Genomic DNA, 16,789 nt, shown 5'->3' with positions numbered 1-16,789 from the left:
AGACAAAAGAATGATAAGGAATTAGAATTAGGTATCATAAGAAGTCTTCTGTTTCGTTAGAAAGGAAATCACATGCCAGAGTTGAAAGAAGGAAATAGGAAATCGTGCACAGTGTCCCCACAGCCTGAAGTATCTATAAAACAGATTAAAATCAGAGGAATCTAATTTAACCTGATTAAGCTGCACTCCTGCATCACACTCCCATACACATTCCAACTTTCTTGGCCTGTCTGGAATCTCCCACTTCAGTCCTATCCACCAAGCAATGCTACAGGAGCTATGGCAGGAGAAGCACCGAGTCAGTGCACACCTTCCCCTTGTTATCTGTACCACTACCATTTGGCTTCTTACCCCTCACATTTTTCAAATATAAAGAAACATTCATATATATATGTAATATACAATACATGAGGAAATCTCCTAGGAAGGAAGCCATGAATCTGGGTGCATGGACTCTCCAAATCCACTTCCCAATGTTATCCCAGAATCTTCTTCCATTTTCTCCCTTTTCTTTATGCAACGCAACAGACAAACAACAACGGCTACTTCTCATCACAGAAGTGACTGGGCTTACTCAGTAGTGGAGACAATCCTTGCAAACACACTGCTATTAAAATCAGATGTTTAAGACACTTGGGTGAATATAAAAACAGTTGAATTAAAGGGTTGCCCTCATTCATGAAGCCTGAAAGCTAAGGAAAAGCACCTTGCTAAAGGCTAGGAAATAGTTCTTGTGGTAAAGATGCATTAATTGCACAGAGGATCAATATGCACTCACTCCTTGTGGAAAGCTGCTTGGGATAACTACATGTAGATCTCCAACCACTCTCACAACTCTCTGCAACCAAACCAAAGTACTCCAATCTGAGGGTTTCTGATACGGCATAAAAATCTGTATATACAGATTTGTCTGGTAAATGTTCCCTAGTCCTTACTAGCTTACAAATCTCAGCTTTAGACTTTCATATTTTGGTTAGAAAACAAACAAATAGGCAAACAAACAAAAAGCAGCTTATTATACATGGAAGGTTTCTTCCGCGATCCAATTTTCATCCAAATTGGAAAATAAAACCGAATTTTCAGGTAGCTCGACATTGGTGCATTGGTATTTACAACTGTAGTGCTATGTGCCCCACCCCTCGCACTTCCCAAGCAGCTTTAAGAGCAGTGAACCACCTCCAGGAACTCTTCAAGAACAGTACAGAAGAAATCCTGATGCTTCCCAGTGCTTTAGAGTTGCACAGACCAGTGCTCCAGACCCACCCTGCTCAGCTTCAGTTCACTTTGATGGAACTCTGATGTTACTCACTGCAGTGTGAAGTGTACAGCTGGTCAGATGGTGCTCTACCAGCTGGGAAGAACAAAACTCACACTCTTTATTTTTAGCAGGAAACAGAAAGCTTAACAAATGCTCATCTGGAAGAAAAACACTAACATTTTCTTAAAGCTGCTTCTTTAGCCTTTTTTTGAGCTTGAAATGGCTTTGCCATCTCCTGTCCATCCTGATTTTGACTACCACATAGGGGATGTCAGAACCAGAGACACGTGTGTTGCATGACAGCCTTCTCCAGGGGTTCGGTCCTGCACTCAGCACTCTGCAGTCTGCAAGAGGAAACCACCCTCATCTCTTCTCTCCCCTTTCCACCTGCACCTCTCTCTACAGCTCTGTGCTTATCCAAAAAGCACAGCACTCTATGCAATTATTCCCCATCACAACAGCCATTACAGTACCTAAACAGTGGATGGTGCCATCGATAATTGGTGCTGCAGGAACAGCTCCCAGAGCTCCGTGAAATAAATACAAATATTTGAGCTGAGACCCTCTTTGTCTTTCTAGGTTTAGAATGGTGTCTGGGCTCCTGTGCTCACAAAACACCAGAAACATCTTTACATGTTCATGTTGCTCAGCTACAGGATATGCATGTCTGACTCCCAGAACACCTTTTCAATGTAATAAACCCAGCAACCATCAGACAGGTCTCCCTGTCACACCGTACCCCTTAGATAGTGGACTCTGAAATTCCAACGCCACTCCTCTTGTTCTTTCCATTGTTGTTTCCCATGCACCAGTGTTATCTGCTGGGACAGCTCACTGTTTTTTCCCTAAGAAGAAAATATTGTTTACTTTGTGATTTATCTTCATCTTTTTGAAAACAAACTCTTTCCATCACGCATTTTTCTATTGATAGCATTCTCTATTAGAGCCATCACATGATCAATAATAGAATTTTTCTTGGCCTTTCTGGCAGTCCTATCCTGTTTAGGTGTTCCACATTCAATTAATGCTTTCCTATTTTTCAGTTGGTTCTGGCATCATCTTCTGTGTGCACGCCTCGCAGCACATCTGGTACAAAACAACATAGTTCCAAGCAAAATTTGTTCAGAGGCACAATCCTGCTAACTTGTACTTTATCCATGTGTGGTGGAAGGCAAGAAGAGCCAGGAGCCACAGGGTTTGTTCTCCCTAAGCAGCTGGGATGAGCCAGTGAGCCAAGCGCCAGCTGACTGCAGGCCAATGCCCCCGAGCAGCCACACACAGGACTAGCAGCCTGTCCTTGTCCTCATGATACTCCAGCTCATCCCACTCATCCCAGTGTCTCTTTTTATACTGGAGTTACAAACACCATCCTTATCTGCAGTCTCTACTACTAGTCTCTTTGGTTCATCCTTTGATGCCATACCACCAATATCTGCCACTGGCAACACAGGCCAACATAATAAAACAGGAGGCATTACTTTTGGAGCAGCCTTCATAGTTGAACTAATAAAGTCCAGTTTATATATATATATATATATAAACATAAAGCTCTTCTACTTGCAAAAATGCCCAGCAAAAAGAGTAATCTGTTAGTATCTAATCACACCGACAGGATGAGGAAAAAGAAGTTATCAGTTGCAAGGTGAAAGTATTAAACAGCAAAAACAAATGATAAACTTGCTCTAGTATTGTGTGCACACAGACAAAAGCCAGATGTTGGTACAATAAACAGTGCAATCACAGGAATCAGCAGCCAGACATTCCAGTTTTGATTGAAATGACAATCTTGCATTATGTCATACAGGTATTTTACGTTCCAAACTTGTTTCTGGCTTCTTTTTGCCCTGGAAAGGTCAGATACGCAGAAGCACAAAAGCTTTTCTGCACTGCCATCTCCAAAACACACGTTTTCAGTGGCCTTGTTATGCAAACCTTTGGAAACCTCATTTCCTTGCCAGCAAATCAGCAGCAGCAGCTGAAGCAACGCAACCTCTCTCCCAGCAGATATGAGGCTGAGTTCTTGCCAGGCAGGACAGACATGCTCACGTACCCCACACTGTGCTGCCCCTCACTCATTCACAGAAACCTTCACTACAAGGCAGCAACAAAAAAACAACTGATCTTGAGCCCGCAGACTTCACTCTCACCTCTGAGAGATTTTAGCTCTTCTTTAGTAACACCCACAGCCACAGAACTTCCTGCTGGCACACGCTGCTTCAGAACCGCCAAGCTGGGCTCTTCAAACACGTAAGAGACACTGTGCCCTCCTAAGGCTGGTTTCCATGCCTGCCTGCCCGGCACACAGCCCGCCACTACCGCTCTGCCTGCTCACTGCCAGCTTTCCGCAGAGAAAGGCAGACAAAGTGCAGGTACTTAGTGAACGTAAGCAATAGTTTTAATCCAACCCAAATGCTGCTTCACCACGTAACTTCGCAAAATAATACGTCCTAACGTGCCACTTTGTTTGTTTTTCTCTTACATCTTTTATACTGATATATACTTTTATATTTTATCTGCTGTGGGAGAGACAGAAAAGCAAAGTGCAATCAAAGCGCTGCAGTCTTGTGTGGAAGGAGACGCAATTTTAGCAAACCCTGGTCATTTTTTCAATTATAGTTCTTAGCCGAGCTATATTTGTACACCAGCAACTTCTCCAGAAAATTAAATTAATCGGGGCTGAAGTGAAGGGGCCGATAACTTGCTTTGTACAGATTTCATTTAACGGTTTCTGAATCTTTAATTGGAAAGTCAAATTGCTTTTTATAAACTCAAACAGATTTCAATGCATAGTCAGGACAGCAAACAGACTCCCAAGAGGCACCACCTCCAACCCCTGGCTATGTGGAACCGGTCTGAACGAAGCCTCGAGCTGCTCCTGCCACCTGCAAAGTGAGGAGGACGATGAGTGATGGGTGGCTTCCAGGAAGGCAGGAAGGTAATGGCATGCTGGTAGTTAATGGAAGAGTTTGGACTTTACATTTTGCTGTGGTAATCCTGTCTGTGCAAGTGTCTGACAGCCCGCAGGCGATTCACTGCGTGCATCTGTGCCTTGGGTGCCTTACAGAAAAAGAAATATCTGTGCTGGAAATGGAAAGCATCCAGCAGAGAAAAAGATTTAGTGCTCACAAGCCTATTAAAACACTCAAATAGCCAAGGAGACCAAAAAAAAAGCAGAAAGATCTCTGTTTTGTAACAGTCTTTGCAACTGATTTCAAGTGGTCCTTTTGTTTCTGTACAATACCAAAAATAAGGTGACACTGCACTACTAAAGATTGCTATCTCCCCAAAATAAGCACCTTGGGAAACAAGCAAGTAGGTACATTAAACACTGCTGAGCTGCAAGCTGTCTCCTGAAACTTCAGAAGGCAAAGGTTGCTCTGAAATACTAAAGCCACACAGATCAATATCGAGTGGCAATCCCATGTTAGCAGCCAGCATAGTGTTAAGTTGAAAGGACACTGAACAAATGGAAGTGCACATATAAATCCTTGGTGAGATGCATGCTAGAAAGGACCAGTGCAGATGAACCAGGGGTGACGGGAAGTGGAAGGCTTTCATTTTTGGAGCAACTGTTTCAGCTCTGCTGCACTTTAGAAAGGAAGGTGTTGGCTTTTCTCGTTTGGTCATGAGTTCAGATTGACGATACTTAATTTCAGCCATATGTACAACTGATATTTATTCTGCAGGAATGATTGATATTTCCTCTGGAATCAGCAATAAGAGACAGGCACCTTCAGCTGGTGATTCATTGGATCCTAAAATAGGTTTATAAAACAGGAATCTCCAGGGATGATTCAATACGCATCCAGTGACTAGGGCTGAATTTAACAGCCAACGTTCAATTAAATAAATCCTATTCCAACCTACCAATCATGGCACACGAATATTTGCCAGGCAGAGAACAAGAAATAAAGCTGAAGAAATGAGTGAAAAAGCTCCATTTTTTTGGCATGTTCCATCTGTTCAAACTCGGGCTTTTTCGATTCACGCAGATACACTCCATTTGGAACAATCACATCATCTCTTTTTATTCCAATAAATCGCCTTTACATCTTTAATTTTCTTTCTCAAAAGGCAGCCAGTTCCTAAGAAGGTGTCGTGCTCCTTCCTGCCACTTCTACTCACATCCAGTTTGATCTGGCACGTGTGTGTTGTGCTCCTGACCTTGGAAGAACCCATAGAGGCAGCAGATCATTCTTTCCCTGGAAGCTTTAAGAAGCCTAATGTCTCTCTGTCCACAGATCTGAGGGTGTCCGAGTCAGCTGCTCTACTTTCTGACATATTACAGTGGCAGAATAAACAGAGCACTAAAGCAATTTAAAAAAAGAAGAATTACTAAACATAGAAAATATATTCAACTAGAGATACACAACAACCAAATGAGTCTTCATACTATGTAGCAGAGCTGCAGATTTCACTAAGTAGGTTTATTACATACAATTAGCATTTATTTCCTCCTGAAAAGCTAACTCTTAATCACGTAATTTATGTAAAAGGCCATAGGATAGGTAACAAAGTAACATAAGCAGATTACACATAGTGCAGCATCCATTATAAATATTCATTTTCAAGGATATAGAATTAACAACAGAGCCATACAAACTGTCTGACTACTTCAATCAAAGTGAATGTACAGAGAGATACCACGGACTGTAATTGCAGGACGTTCTCAATGGAGGTCCATGCAAATATCCAGCATACCTGCAAAGAAACACTGAGCTCTCCATCCTTTGTTTATGTAACTCTAAGCCAGACAGATATTTTGCTTTGCATATTCTCTTCACTAAAAGCAAATCAGCTTCGTACATAATAAACTTGCACTCTGAAACGTAGGAAGGCTGCAGGATTAACAGATTAAGCAAAATAAAAGGAAGCATTAAGTATCATCAAGAGCGAGGAAACAGTCAACAGCAACATTGTGAAGTGAGACATTGTTCTACCTGGTATTGGCAACAGTAAACATCCACCATCAGTAACAGAACTCCTGGGACCTACCACCACAGCCTGATGGGGAATTAATGGGCCTTGCACAGTCCTCTCATCTGCAACGGCTCAGCATCACAGCAAAGACCTTCACTCCACAAACAAGACGCATCATGCAAACTCAAAGGTCTCATTGTATAATCTCTGGCAGACGAGACCTTCATGCATTTTTTTTTAATATGCATAGGAAGTTGTACAGAACACATTGTATTGCCATGAAACAAAGCCTTTGAAAATGCACAGAAAATTCTGTAGCTCCCAAAAGAATACTGGATATCAGGAAGAAAGGAAAAACATCATCCAACAAACAGATTAGAAGGCAGTGAAATAGGTACAGAATGGAGCAAAGCTAATATGTGTCTGAAAGGCAGCCGGACCAACAGCAGGGCAGGATCCATACCCAGCCCAGCCCTGTAGGCTCAGCCTCCCTCCACACAAGGGCAGCCCAAGGCTGGAGAAGAATGGAGTGCAAGGTGCCTGGCAGCATTCTTCGAATGCAATGAGATGTGGCCAGATGGCTGCAAGGCACAGCCAGGACCTGACGGTGCTGCTGGAACCAGAAAAACCCTCTTCTGAGGAGTATGCAGCAATCCCAGCTCAATGCAAAACCAGCACTGCACACTGGTTATGGCTGTGTGACACCGTGGGCTTTTACACTTCAGGAAGTGCTCCCTGATAGGGGAGTAACATGGCAGCTATTGTCAACATGTGACACTGAGATATCAAGATAACAGTTTCTGACACAGCCGTACTAAATGCCATTCCTCATTCTTCCATGTCACTACCAGTAAATCAATACCAGAAAATAAATTATTGCTGGCAGAAAACTCCTCCTGTCTTTTGACTGACATAAATTAATGAGCTAAATAACATCAAATTATCTGAAGTCAACTGCTGTTTGCATTGGTCCCGCAGAGGTCACGGAAGCAGACGGGATGCATACCTGGCAAACTTCCACACCAACAGTGAAGTGTAGTTTACATGTGAAATATAAATCATGCTATTTTAATTGCAGGGAGTTTTACATTCCGCTCTGAACAGAGGTTGGATCTGCCCTGGCAGCACCAGTAATGTCATTTCAGCCACCCAAGTGATGGGAAAGGCACGAGTCAAACTGGAAAGAACCACAAAATGCATAGCTAACGGCTGAACCTTGATAAAACCCTGACACTGCAAAGGATGGGCTGCACTCTGCTGAATTGGAGCTGCAGCTCACCCTCCCAGCCTGGCTGCACATACACAGCACAGCAGTGGCAACAGAGACCTCATGCTGCCCAGAACTTGGCTGCCCGTGCAAATCAAATCCATTCTATGGGGGAGGTTTAATGCAGAAAACCCATCTCCAGTTCTCCAGAGCTTGGAATGAGGATGTTCCGCCACGTCAGGCACAGTCCTGCCAACCTGGCACTGCAGGCTCACCCCAAATTACGCCATCACCTCTTATATCCTAATGAACACCACAGCCCTCCTCCAGCCTGAAACATTTTGACATAAAAATAGGAAGACACTGTGCAGCAGGTTGATCTGTCTGGAGGAGCGGATGACAGTCCCAGCGCTGTGCACAGAGCTGTCACACCCACTGCCTGCCCCTCGGAAGGGAGAAGCAGCCTCCTGCCAAGCCCAGCACACAAAGGCCTCCCTGTGACGCAGGAAGCAGCACACGGAGATAAAAGGGAAATTCAACAGTCACACAGCCTGTGTTCCTACCTGCACCATCAAAAGGGGAGGAAGGATGTCAAAGAGCTGCGGCATTTAGAGACAGGGATCACAAAAAACAGTGGTTTTGGTTTTTTTCCCCACAAAAGGAAGATTTGTGGAACCAAAAACTTGGCTCCTTGCAAGTGTTCTGATCTGCTATGAGCTGCTCCATCGCCCTACAAAGCATCCCCCGAAGTTATTTCTTTTCTCTGCAAGTTAAGGGCAGCTTATAGAAAATTCATCAGAAAAATGTTTATTTCTAAATACTAAACCTCAGACTGAAGTACTGCGATCAGAACTGAAATAATTGTGCTTCAGTGTTATCATGCAAGCAATCCTGCTTTAAATTAAAGAAGCTACCCCCTTGACTGAGCAAGTAACCATCTCTGCATTATTAAATTACAGAGCAGTCTAAGTGGAAACACTTTAGCATCCAGAAGTGCAGCCTGTTACATCTCACTACATCAGCTGGCCAACCTGTGACATCCTTGGTGATCCCAGTCTGTGTTAAAATACAGTCACCGGGAGCAGAAGAGGAGAGAAAACAAAAAAAAATAAAGCTATTTTGTAATGGAAAGAGCAAATGCAGGAGGGGAAAAGGCAGCAGACACTGCAAGGGGACAGCAGAGATGCTGAAGGAGCAGGTGGCAGCCTCTGGAGCCAGCAGGAGCAGAAAATGGATCCCTCTCATAAGGCGGAGTGAGGCAGACTGGAAAGCCTCAAGAAAACGTTCACCATTCGCTTTGCAAACCCACGCACAGGTTCCACACCCCATCATCTCCAAAAAGCCTTCCAGACAGCTCCCCACCCAGGATTAGTGGGTTTTACTTGGAGCAAATGAGGAATAACAGCTGAGAGCACTGCTGCATGCGAGCTCTGGATATACAAAACACAGCTGTCACTCACCATGGCATTTTCACTATCAAAAAACATCCTATAGAGAAGCAATGCAGCATCCGACTGTAAGTAGAACTTTCAAAAGGATCCGGATAATTTTAGCACAGATAACTCCCAACTCGGCACAAACAATCGCACATTCCTCCACTGCCATCACCTTCCTACCACTTGCATCCAGCTCCCTTTGCTCTGAAGAACCCCGAATTCCCCACACTTCCCGGATGCCACATTAAATACAAGTTTTCCTACCACCTCAGCGCCTCTTGTACCTTCAAATGTCATTAAATCAGGAGTGAGCTTTCTCTACTGCAGGCTTCTCAGTTCTATGGGCTGCAAGAGAAATGTCAAGTAGGTAGCACCGAACACGTGTGTTAATAAATCTGTTCAAGTGTTCAGTTTAAGATCCATAGAGCAAACACTACCAGATGCACCATTCATTACCCCAAATGAAATTACTCACAGAACTTACAAAATACACCCAAGACTTCTGTAGAACACAACAGAATATAGACCATCATTTGCTCTTCATGTTAAATTAATAATCTACGCAATTAAATGCTTGCAATTAACGGGGGTTTATTATTTTTGCAGCATAGTTCTGTAATTGCTAATGTAGTATAAAGATCCTGAGAACCATCTGGGGGGTTCACTTGAGGGATTTATTGAAATTCCACGGAGCCTCATGGCAAGTACCACCACAATGGAACAACGTCTATAGGAGGAAACTATACACAACTCATGGAGCAAGGTCTTAATCAAACCTCTCTATTTTCCCTCACATAACAAAAGATGTTTGGGCACAAGGCCCGAAGAGTATCTGTGTCAATTTATAAGTTCTTTGCTTCTTCTCAAGAAATGAGCTTAAAAATTCATTTTTAGCTTCGTGTAGTAATTATTTAAAATCTCAGACACAAACAAAGCACTAAATGCATTTAAAATTTAGACACAGAGAGAAAAACAACAACAACAAGATCACAGAATCACAGAACAGTGTGGGTTGAAAGGGACCTCAAGGATCACAAAGTTCCAACCCCCTGCTGCAGGCAGGGCAACCAACCTCCAGGTCTGGCACTAGACCAGGCTGCCCAGAGCCCCATCCAACCTGGCCTTGAACACCTCCAGGAATAAAGCACCCACAGCCTCTCTGGGCAATAATAGTGCAAAAGACCACTCTTCAAAACACTGGGTGAAATGATTCCCGAGGTACAACCACAGTTTGGTACCATCCTGCCTGCACCTCATGGCTTCACAATAAACCTGTTGCTATGGCCATGGCAGTTCTCCATTGAACTATGAAGTACATTTAGTCACACAGATACACATCCAGCCGCATCTGGCCTACAATACTGTATTCTTCCATCTGTAGTCTGTCTTTAAAAAATGTATGAACTAAGCCAAACACAAAGCACTGTTATGCAGACATTGCCAGCAGTGCAGAGCTCCCCATCTCACTGCCCGGCCGATGGCTGTAGCTGGTGTGGAGCGTGGAAATACAGCACAGAAGCTTTCCACAAAGACCTGCTTAAAAATTAATGCTCCTCCCTGCTTTTTTAAGTACACAGATCCAGCCTAAGTGCCCGTGAGCTCCTCCATTCTTGACTGACCAAGGTGACGCATTAGTCTTTTTCTATTAAGAAACAAATCGCACCTACTCTTAATATGTGGAGTAAGGAGAAAGAAAATTGTAAGAAAAACAAAGGGAAAAATTTGCCTAGCAACGTAAGTTTACGCATTTCTTCATGATCATTGTGTACACATTCATCAGCAAGATTACTTCAAATAAGAAAAATGACGTAGCCCCAAGTACAACAAGCACTGGGAACACAACGCTTTGTCGGTAACCTTGAAAACAAAGCTGTGAGCTGCAACCTGGGCTCTGCAAGAAATGGAAATCAGCCCAAATAGCGTTACAGCAATTACCTGCACTGCACTGACATCTCCCAGAGAGCCTGGGAGCTACACCCCATGCAACCCCAATGAGCTCTCCTCTCCCCATGCTTACAGCTGAATTATGACTGTGGCTGAGGCTCTCTGGGGTGACCACATCCATTTTTCCTCACTACTGTGCATTAAGAGGCTTTGCATATATAACATAACAGTGTTACCCTTAGCAAAGGCAACCTCTGGGACTGAAGTTCCCAAATGGAATCTGTAGGGAACTCAGAGGGGCGATGATCTCAGCAATGCCAGTGGGCAGAGCAGTGCTGCAGTCATGCATCCCTTGTCCTGGCAGCCACCACTCCTCTTCAGAGAGGCTCTCAGCCCCAGCCCTTGCTCTGCTCCTCACTTCTTGTGTAAACGTCATCATCCCGCTGTCCCCGTGCCCTACTTACCAGGCTTTTAGTGCAGCTCTGAGAGCGGCTGAGCACTGTCTGCTCATGGAAAGCTGAAAGGAGGCAGAGGATGCTCTATGCAGACTTAAAGTGAAAAGGTATTTGGAAATAAACATAAGAGGTATTACGAGTGTCCTGAGTTACCTGCAGCAAAATGGTGCATGCCTACCTACGGACTACAGTGATCTAGCTGCAGTTTATTTCAAAATAATACTGGAAAAATAATAAGCGATGAAGAAGGCAGAAGGATAACTGAGAACTGAGGTGATGAGGGCTAAACCTGCGGTGCCTTAGAGCAGCCAGGACTGCCAGGCAGATGTCCTGACACGGACCACAGGGCCCCAGCACACCATTCCTGCCCCTGGCACAGCAGAGAGCAGCTTAAGCTCGGGCTTAACTTCGAGCCCTCAGCTGACCCCAACAGCAGCAGCTGAGCAGAGGACAGGCTGCCATCCTGCTCAGCTGATAGCCAGGCACCAGCACAGTACTCACATGCTTAAAATTAGTCATGCTCAAGTGCACTGAGATATTGGTTCCGTACCATTACCGTTGTTCAACTGAATGACTAAGTGCTTGGCCTGCTGGTATTCTGGAGCAATGAGCTAGGCCCAGACTACAGACTGCACCAGCCCAATCTTTTCCTCCTAAAAATACACATATACTTCAGAATGCCATAAGGTTACAAACAGTTTTAATGCATTTCTCACTTCCACAGAGCCATCGGCATCTCCTGCAGGCTGTGGTGGGTGCACATAACATGACTAAATGGGGTGGGCCAGACAGCTACAGGTGCCCAAAGCCCACTCCCTTATCAGGTATCAGTGGAGCTCCACCTGGCCGGCCCACCCGCTGTAAAGCCAGCTCATCTCAAAAGCGCTTTGGTTAAAACTTGGTTAAAATACCTTGGCACAGTGTAAACTCCTACAAGTTTCTGTTCATGCCTGTGTAAATTTATTCCTGCAAGTTTCAAAGATGCAGATGCCTGATGGAGAGGGAGACAAGCACAGCCTAAATCAGAGCCCACGACTGCCGCTAGCGCTGGATGGAGGATGAGGCCCCGCCAACCACAAGCCTGAGTGCTTCGAGCAGCACCCAGTCACCTGCTCCCAGCTGGCAGCAGCTCCAGGGCTGCACCATCTGCATTCCCCTCCACTCTGGGTTTTGCTGGCTTTGTTGCTGCTGTTCTTATTTCAATCATATTAACAACAATCTACCACAGGAGTCTGCAATTCAGGAGGATGTAGAATAGTCACCGTGTGCTCACTTCGTGTAAGGAACCAAAGAGCGTTTTGTTACTGTGTATTTAAATTTAGTAAATTTAACTAGAAAGAATCTGTATTTTTTCAAGGAAAATACTCAAGTAAAAAAAGTGTACTGATGGGAATGACTGTTAATGACTGCTCATTAAAATCCTATTTTTCTGTACCACTATTCCATAGTACTCCAAAAAAACCTACAATTTCATGTTGTCCAAGCACTGCTTTAACTCAACATCTCTAAAGCAACGTCAGCACAGACATTTCTTGCACAGATCCTGCTGGTTTTTGCCTGGGATGGACATGAAAACCACTCACAAATCTGGGGGCTCCAGCAATGCCCCGGGGCCATGACAGCAGGGTGGGATCATGTGGAACCCCACAGAACCCCCAGCAGTTCTCAGATAAAATCTATCACTCATTATTACGGCACTGGAAATGCACTTCTTAGCTTACAGTTACATTTCTACACCAGATGAAACACTAATTCATTCTTTTCCACAGCTGAGAAACTTCGTATTAGCAAAAGACAAGAACAATAACAACAAAAACCAACAGAAGAGCCACGTGTGGAGGAGGAACACTGACCAAAACCATTCTTTCTTAATTCAGGATCACCTAAAAGATCAATGAAACATAAATTATTTGTGAGCTGTTTCTGTACACACTGTACATCAAAGGCAAAGCAAAAAGCCCATGAAAAACAGCTTCACATTATCTCCCCTACCCTACTTCAGTCACTGGTGTTACCTCTAATGGAAATAAAAATATTTCCACATGCGTCATTTGGAAATGGATGCTGACAGTTTGATAGAATCACTTCTCATGTATTAAAGGTAACTCAAAGTGTGGCGATGTCTTCTCTACGCAGCACAACACTGCGAGCGTGGTATATCGAAAACTGTATTTGTGCTGTCACTCGTCGTATCTTTGCCCCACTTTGGCTCAACGTTACTGTACATCTTTCTATATTAGAGGATGCTGTGTATGGATATTTAGGGGCTGACCTTCTGGAGAGGAGCTCTGCAAAGAACCTGGGTGTTCTGGTGGCCAGCAGGTTGGCCATGAGCCTTATGGCCAAGAAAGCCAATGGTATGTGGGGCTGCATTAAAAAGAGCATGGCCAGCTGATCAAGGGAGCTGATCCTCCCACTCTACTCTGCCCTGGAGCCACATCTGGAGTACTGTGTCCAGTTCTGGGCTCCTAGTTCAAGAAAGACAGAAGAATTTTAGAGAGCGTCCAGTTGAGCATCACAAAGATAAATTGAGGCCTGGAGCATCTCCCTTATGAGGAAAGGCTGAGAGACCTGGGGCAGTTCAGCCTGGAGAAGAAAAGAGAGGGGGGATTTTATCAATGCTTCAAAATAACAAAGGGGTGAAAGTCAAGTGGATGGGGCCAGGCTCTTTTCAGGAGTGTGCAGTGACAGGATGAGGGGCAACGGGCACAAACTGGAACACAGTAAGTTATATACAAACACGGGGAAAAACTTCTTTGAGGGTGACAGAGCATTAGAACAGGCTGCCCAGACAGGTCATGGAGTCTCCTCTGGAGATATCCAGCACCCACCCAGACACCTACCTGTGTGCACTGCTGTAGGGAGCTGCTTTGGCAGTGGGTTGGACTAGGTGATCTCCAGAGATCTCTTCCAACCCCTATGGGTTCTGTGATCCTGTAAATCTCTAATAAACAATACGCCACAATTCCAGCCATTGCCATCTGGTAGAACTGCTTGAACTTTCATAAATCCCTCTCATTTTTAATTACTTGAAGCATACTCTACACGCATACAATTTAACACAGCTAACAATACATTTCACTACATCTAAAGTTACATCTGCTGCTCTTCTCAGACTACCGCGACTCCCAGTGTCGCAGACTAAAGGAACATTTATGGACACAAATCAAAACCTGATGCACAATTTTACAGCCATGTTTGGAGTCATCCCTTGGTCAAGCGAATATACCCTCCTCTGTCATGCTCCTGCTTTGGGAAAATGTGACTTAACCATAATGGTGCACACTTTCAAGTGCATAAGTATCGTTTTCAATTTCAATAAAAGCACGTATATAAGGATTACACTGTTATGAGCACTGCAGTGCAGATCTAAATAACTCAGGCTGCCAAACTAGTGTTACTATGGAAACAAAACTAATGTGCTGTGACCACATCTCTTACTGCATTACTTAAGACCATCTGGTTAAAACAAATATTTCTGTGGCACAGTGTTTGTTCTTAATTGCGTACTGATCATTTTCTATCTTTTTTTTTTTTCTAAATAAACAAATGCATTCTGTTTCTATATGTTTATTTTTCTATTGTTATACTCTGCTCTAATTTTTGCTATGCTCAGTGTGATTTTCCTTATATTTAGATAACTGATCTCATACACAGATCCATTGGTCTCTAAGTCAATGATGACTGCACTAGGCACAGGTACCTGCTGAAATCACTCAGTTCTTCTAAACCATTCTTTTGATGAGGTACTTCTGCGCCTACATCACATGAAGAAGCACTTCACACCATTTGTTCTCCACTGGGAATGCAACCATGTCCAAAAGCGAAGCCTTGCTGTGAGCAACACGCTCTCAGCCCCAGAGCTCCAGTCTCCTGATTGCATTGAATGTGAAAAACACCTTTCAAGTGAGCTGGCACCTCCTCCAGAGCTCCCTTCCAGCCAGGGGCAGAGCACTTCCCAATTGTTTTGTAACTTAAAAGCATTTTTCAGACTCTAACAGCTCAATCCCAAACAGCTTCCTGGCTTTCTAACCATAACACGTTTAATATTCCAATTCAAGATATATCATCACAGATCCAGTTCTGATAAGAAGACAATACTTTTATAGCTAAGCACCAGACCATGAGCAACAGCATCATGGAAATGCGAAAACCAACTTTCCCATCAGTCTCTCAGCTGAAAATCAGTTTTATTCCAGGGAAATCAGAGTAAGTTAATACAGCTGAACAAGGAAACAAGTTTAAGTGCTTCTACAAAACTGCAGTATTCTATTCTCACACAGTATGAACTGTACATTATACTGACCTTTCCAATTCCCTTTAGAATGTTTTGGTATCCACCAAAAATGAGAAAAAACAAACACACAGTCAACAATGCACAGAGCATGTTCCTCTATTTTAGCAAGCTCACAAAGCTCTATGGAATAACCAAGATTTGCAAAGACAGGCTGCAATCCTAAACTGCATTATCAGTTTGAGAGCAGCAAAACAAACATATTTGGTCTTCCAACGATGAAAGTAGCTAGATATTGTCTGTTGTTACTAGGAAATAATAACAGCACAATGTTTCTTTTCCCACCACTGTTCCTGACTGTAGAGTTTCACTCACTTTTGTTTTGGCTTTTGCTCCTTAACAGCATGACTTGGAGAAGCAAATTCATTGTAGCATGGATTACAGAGGTGTGAAAAGTGCAGGGGTTAATACTGGTGAAATGACTGAAATCTTCTTTAGGCAGCTTTGTTGCATATGGGCTGTGAGATCTGAAGTCAGGCAGAAGGAGAAGCTTTGACCAAGGAATGCAAGGAGCCTTTCCATCAGCAGGAACCTGTGCTCCATCTGCACTGATGAGCATGAGTGTTAGTAAATGCACAGCAGCTTAAAGGAATCTTGGATGCTACTTTAAAGAAGACTCGAAGCAATTAATCTACTACTACATCAGTGTGCTTGCATTTCTAGCTACACATTCTATTTAGATATAATAACTTGGTATGGGGGAACTTGCAAAGCCTTATGTTGTATGAGATGATGTATATTGCTCCTGAAACTCTAGTAGAGAGTTAAGAATTCAGCTGAGGCTGCCACCATTTAATGAAATATATCCCTTGTGAAAGTATTAGTGTCCTAAATGATGTGCTTCAGAATGTCAACACCAGAGATGGAAGAAGGAAAGCGACTCTGGGAACTGAGCTTCTGCAGATCCCCAAGCACAGCTCTTTTTGGGAATGCCTTTACCTAATTCCATCACTATTTGGGGTACTGGTTGGGCTGCAGTTGGACTGGGAGAACATCACCCTTTTCAAGATCACGAGAGTTAAGAAAGTGTAACTTTCCTAGTCCATAACTACAACTCAGTATCAGACTGCCAACCACGTATCAGTCAAGCATTTCTCATCATTAAGAAATCAGTAATCACAGCAGGAAATGATTGAAGGAAATTAGCCTGTGTGTCTCACAAAATAACCTATGTTACCATTTATAAGATGAATATAAGAAAGTGAGTAGCAAAGTATGGCTGGAACTCAAAGAAAACAGCTCAGGAGCAGAATGCGGTGTAACTGAGTGCTGATTACAGAAGACCTTTACCTACAGCACAGCCTGTGCCACACACAGATCGTCCTTCTGTGGGAG

General features: G+C 43.6%; 1 protein-coding gene across 6 annotated transcripts in view; it reads right to left on the bottom strand.

Annotated features, from left to right (window-relative positions):
* The window catches only part of DIP2C (DIP2 acetate--CoA ligase C (putative)), a 255,689-nt gene that overhangs the window by 145,144 nt on the left and 93,756 nt on the right, over positions 1-16,789 (bottom strand). The gene's annotated exons all lie outside the window — the stretch shown is intronic.

Source organism: Coturnix japonica, chromosome 2, assembly GCF_054131305.1.
Source record: "Coturnix japonica strain WE chromosome 2, WE-NBRP24, whole genome shotgun sequence".
Lineage (NCBI taxonomy): Eukaryota > Metazoa > Chordata > Aves > Galliformes > Phasianidae > Coturnix > Coturnix japonica.
The sequence above is the reverse complement of the archived record's forward strand: the minus strand, read 5'-3'. Positions and strand labels throughout refer to the sequence as shown.